We start from the raw sequence: 6,000 nt of genomic DNA, 5'->3' as shown, positions 1-6,000 counted from the left end.
AAGGGTCCGATTTCTTCTCTCAGCTACACCATTTTGCTGAGGAGTTCTGGCTGCTGAGAGCTCATGCTTAATTCCAGCATTTTCTAGGAAGTTTGAAAGAGTTTGATTGATGAATTCAGTTCCTCGATTAGATCTGATTCGATCAATTCCAACTGATTTTTCATTTAAAATTCTTTTGAAGAGCTTTATTAGTTGCGAAACAGTATGGTCTTTAGATTTGAGAAAAATAACCCAAGTAAATCTTGAAAAATCATCTACGACTACCAAGGTGTATTTCATTCCCCCTAAGCTCATGACTTGTATAGGACCAAAGAGATCTATGTGCAACAGTTCTAAGCATCGGGATGAAGATTACAGCCTTTGTTTTTAAAAGAGGATCGTACTTGTTTACCATACTGACATGCTGAGCAATGTTTTTTTTTTGAAAAGTCTATTTTGGGTAAACCAGTTACAAGTTCATGTTTACTCAGATAGGCAATGGTTTTAAAGTTTTAATGATTTAATCTCTTATGCCACAACCAGTTTTTAGACGATTTGGAAGCAATAAAACAAACTGGTGCATACGTTTGATCATTCCAACTGACTTTATATGTGTTTCCACAATGTTTGCCAGTTAGTATGATTTTATCAGTTGAAGTTTTGACTGAACATGAATTTTTGTCAAATTGTACTGAGAATCCACTGTCGCATAACTGACTGATGCTAATCAGGTTATACTTCAGGTTTTTTACTAATAGAACATCTTTAAAAGTAAAGTTACCATGGATAAGCTTACCCTTACCCACTGTTCTACCTTTGGAATTGTCCCCGAAACTGATGTTTGGACCACTGTATTTGATCAGTTGAGATAACGCACTTGCATCTCCTGTCATATGTCGCGAACATCCACTGTCCAAATACCATATTGAGTTCTTGTTTGTACCTGTTAGCTGCAATCACACACATAATATAACTTGGTACCCATATCTATTTGGGTCCTGAACTGATTAGTCCCTTTGGAACCCAAACTTGGATTAGTCTAACAGACTTTCCAGTAGCTGTATTCCAAATGGTTTTTCTCGGCTTTTGTGTGCTTGGTGTGTAGTGTACAGATGATACAATATGTGTTTTAGCTTTATTCAACTGATTGTTCAGTCTATATCTCTTCTGAACTGGCTTGCAGTTATAGTAATTGAAATAGCTATTCGAATAGTTCTTGTGAAACCTCTTTGATGACTGACTTTGTGAATCAGTTGAGAATTTTTGACTATAACCAATCCCATATCTTCTAGCCTTGTTCATATTCTCAGTAGGTTGCTCAATCAATTTACTGGGCTCAATTTGTTCTTGTACCTCTGCTGTTTTGACAAAGTGAATGTATTTCCCTTTGTCTGTTTTTAGCTTTGGTTGAGTATCATTTGGATACATTTCTCTTTGAGTGTTGAACCCTAAACCAGTTTTATCAGAAACTGATTTTTGTGAATTCTGCATCTTATTCAGTGCAGTAGATGACTTGTTCCAAGACTGAATGAGCTCAGTCTATTTTGAGTTTTCAAGAATCAACTTCTGGATTAATGACTGATTTTTGTCTCTTTCTGCTTTTAACTCAGCAATTTTTCTTTTTAGACTCAACCCATCAACTGATTCATCAGTTTTGGTTTTATTGTCTGTGGGATTAGTTTGCTTTGCTTTGATTTTTTCAAATGATGATGCAAGATTTTGATACTCATTTACCATGTCATGTAGTGTTAGAATGAGTTCTTCTCGTGTGAAATCAGTTGAGCTGAAATCAAATACCTGTTGGCTAGATGATTCTTCTTCTGCATCATTAGCCATCAAGCACTTGACTTCCTCATCATCACTAGAGCTGCATGAGCTTTCTGGTTCTGACTCTTCACTGTCAGTTTCTGCCCATTTAGATTTGTTTTCTTCAGCTAAGAGTACCTCATGTTTCTTTCTGAAGGACTTCTTATCTTCCTTGGGTCTTCTTTTGTGCTCATATGATTTCTTTCTTTTATCAGTTGAGCCTTGACTATCATTCTTGGCTTTAGGACAATCAGCAATAAAGTGACCTAATTTGCCACAGTTGTAGCAGGCATTTGATTCATCTTTGGAGCTGTTTCTTTGGTATGGCTTCTGGAAGTTTCCTTGAGTCTTTCTCATGAACCTTCCAAATTTTTTGATGAACAATGACATAGCACAACTGCTCAACTGATCAGCAGATTTCTCGACTGAATTGATTGGTTCTGTTCTGACAGCAGATAGAGCAGTTGTGGCTGCAAGGGTAGATGGTTCTCCTTCTCTGGTCTGCAGCTCAAATTCATAAGCCTTTAAATCATCAAATAGATTATGAAGTTCAATCTGGTTCAGATCTTTGAACTCCCTCATTGCCATGGTCTTGACATCCCATTCCTTGAGAAGACCTCTCATTACCTTCAGTGCAATTTCTTTGTTGGTATACACTTTTCCAAGTGCATTTAACTCATTGATGATACTGCTTACTCTTTCATCATACTCTTGCATTGATTCTCCTGCTTTCATTTTGATGTTATCAAACTTTTGAACAGCAACAGAAAGTTTATTTTCTTTGGTTTGATCATTTGCCTTCACACAGCTGGATCAGCTTTTCCCAAATTTCTTTGGCTGTCTTACACATCTTTATTTTGCTAAAGGTTACTTTGTCCAGCGTTTTGTACAGAATGTCTTTAGCCACACTATCAAGATTTGCTTTTCTTTTATCTTCAGTTGTCCATTCATCTCTGGGCTTTTCTATTCTTTGTGGTGCCCCTTCTGTTATGGCAACTGCTGTATTTGTTTTTAGAATCTTCATGAGTCCTTCAGTTATAACATACCACATGTCATCATCTTGTGCAGCTAAATGAGCCTGCATTCTGATTTTCCAACCATCAAATTCTTCTCTGGAGAACATAGGAATTTTGTTGAATGAAGTCATGCTAACAAGTTTATAGATCAAAAGTATTCAATAACAAGATTCAACCGCTCTGATACCACTTGATAGGATCGATTAACGTATCAAGAGTGTTTAGAAGGGGGGTTGAATAAACATTCACAATTAAAACTGATCTTTTCGAATTTTGAGTTCAGTTTGGTGAAAAACTGATTCTCGGAATCTTGTTGGTCAATGACAATCAGTTAAACTAAAGTAGTTGCAGAAAGTAACTGACTGAAAGATAGAATACGAAAATAAAATACACAAGGATTGTTTCTGGATGTTCGGAGATTTCAATTACTCCTACGTCACCCCTTCTATCTCAAGGATAGGATTTCCACTAAAAGACTTTGATCGAATACAAGATTTGTACTGACCCACTTCAGTTTGGACTTATCACTGCCAAAAGCTGAAACTCTTAGTATCACAAAATGTTCTCAGTGCGTAACTGATCTTAGCACTATCGAATTTAACGATTATTACAAAGTGCTAGTGAGCTCAAATTGTAGCCTTGACTTCTACGAATAAATCAAGTAAGAGTGAGCTAAGATTTTGGCAGAATAACAGCAAGCTTTGAATGGAATGATCTTCTCTCTTTTCTTCAGCTGTTCTTCTGTCATATTTATAAGCTTCCCTTCCAACGGTAACTTGAGATATATTTGAATCTTTGTATCCGTTGATTGCCACTTCATTTTTGTTTGCTTCATTTATTGTAATGCGGCGTCTTAACTGCTTTAGCCGAAATGCGTTGTTCTAAGCTGTATTGATTGAAGTGCGGCGTTTCATATTCAGTTGCAGTCTTCTATTTCTCTTTGTCGGTTGAGTGTTCTTTTCCGAGACATGTTCAGTTGAAGGATGCTTAGCTTAAAAGCATACGGCTGAATGTATCAACTGATCGGTTTCCAACTGATCAGTTTTCTTTATTAGATCAGCTGATTTCAGTTGTTAAGTCCAGTTGCTGAATATAATCGCGCGTATCAGTTGGTTGATCAGTTTAAAAGCATACGACTGAATGTATCAACTGATCGGTTTCCAACTGATCAGTTTTCTTTATTAGATCAGCTAATTTCAGTTGTTAAGTCCAGTTACTGAATATAATCGCGCGTATCAGTTGGTTGATCAGTTTGTCAAACTCCAGAATTTCGAGTCTGGTTTTCAACAGAGTCTTTTCCAAAACCTTGTTTTATTCGTTTTTATTGAGTCGTGTAACTAATAGTTTCAGTAGGCCAAGGGTAAGCCCTACTGAAGTGGGTGTGTACAAGTGTTTTCAGTGTAATATCCAAAGTCTTTTAGTGATACCTTCTGGAAACAGAAGAAGGGGAGATGTAGAAGATTCTATCTTCGAACTTCCTGAAACAACCACTGTTCTACTGCCTACTGTTTTATTGTGTTTCATCGTACTCCATCGGATCGTTTCCGCACTTATTATTGTGATCTGCTGGACTTACTATTGAACAAGATAAGCTATAATCTCTTACAGGATTCTAGCACCCTTTGCAAAATCAACCAACAAAGGAAAGAGTTTATTGACCCCCCCTCTAAACTCTATATCGATCCCAACAAGTGGTATCAGAGCAGATTTTTCTTGTTCTATATTTACAACAGATATGGCACACTTCAGCAAGGTTCCCATGTTCTTAAAAGAAGACTTTGATGACTGGAAGATCCGGATGCAAGCTCATCTTGCAACTCAAGACGATGACATGTGGTTTGTCATCACAGATGGTCCATTGAAGATCTTGAAGCCTAACACTGTTGTTGTTGTCACTGGGGGGCACCCCAGATGGTTTAGAAGCACAGAAGTGAATGGAATGGCGAAGATAAAAAGAAAGCCAATCTTGATTATGTTGCGAAGGACGTTCTCTACAAAACTCTCGACAAAAATACCTTCAATAAGATCAAGATGTGTTCTACTATTAAAGAGATTTGAGAAAAACTCATCCAAATCTGTGAAAGAAATGAATAGACGAAGGAAAATAAACTGTCTGTAGCAATGCAGAAATTTGAGAAAGAATATGGCAACAGAGAAATAGCACTCAAAGTTATGAGAGCTCTACTCAGAGAATGAGATGTAAAAACTATGGCTATGAGAGTATCCAGAGATCTGAACAAATTAGAACTGCATAACTTGTTCGCAGACTTAAAAGCCTATGAGTTCGAACTGGAAGTGAGAAGCGGAGAAGAGCTCTCACCAAATCTACCTACCAAGGCTCTTGCTGCTACTGCTGCTGCTGCAGTTGTTCCAAGTACATCACATGATACTGCCATTGAAAGCAAATCTGAAAAGACTGCTGAAAAGATCAGCAATGATGCTATGTATCTATTTGTGAAGAAATTCTCCAGATTCATGAAAAAGAATGCACCGAGCTTATCCAAACCCTAACCGGAACTTCAAGAAGGATTCATCACCCAGTGACATGGCGTGTTTTAACTATGGAAAGATCGGTCACTTTATTGCTGATTGTCCAAAGCCAAAGAAGGATTATCAGAAGAAAAAGGAATACAAGAGGAATGACAAGAAATTCAGAAGAGACCGCAAAGCGATGATTGCTGAAGAAAGAAAATCAAAATGGGCGGATTCTAGTTCTGAGTCTTCTGACTCAAAAAGTCATTCTAGCGAAAGTGATGTAGAAGAGATCAAATGTCTCATGGAAGATATTGAACCAACCTCGACATCTGGAGAGGTACTTGACTTTGACTCTGATGAATTTACACGAACTGATTTGATTAAAGCACTGCATGACATGGTGGAAGAGTACTCGAGACTTTCTCAGTCATTCGAGGAAGTTAAGATTGAAAATCAAAACTTAAAGGATCAAGTCAGCAAGTTCGCTTGCTTGCAAGAGAATAGCTGCAATGATTTAAAAGTTGAGATGAGTAAGAACTGAGAATGACAGGGTTAATGAAGATTACCAGACGATGAAGTCTGAGAATCAGAAGTTATCTATTCTGGTAAATGCATGGAACAAGTCTTCTGTTTCTTTAGAGAAGATGCAAGAATTGCAGAAGCAATCCGGTGACAGAAGTGGTCTCGGATTCAGCAATAGTGAAAGCACTTCCGAAAAAAGTAC

This window comes from Primulina tabacum, chromosome 9, assembly GCF_025594145.1.
Source record: "Primulina tabacum isolate GXHZ01 chromosome 9, ASM2559414v2, whole genome shotgun sequence".
NCBI classification, from domain to species: Eukaryota; Viridiplantae; Streptophyta; class Magnoliopsida; order Lamiales; family Gesneriaceae; genus Primulina; species Primulina tabacum.
The sequence above is the reverse complement of the archived record's forward strand: the minus strand, read 5'-3'. Positions refer to the sequence as shown.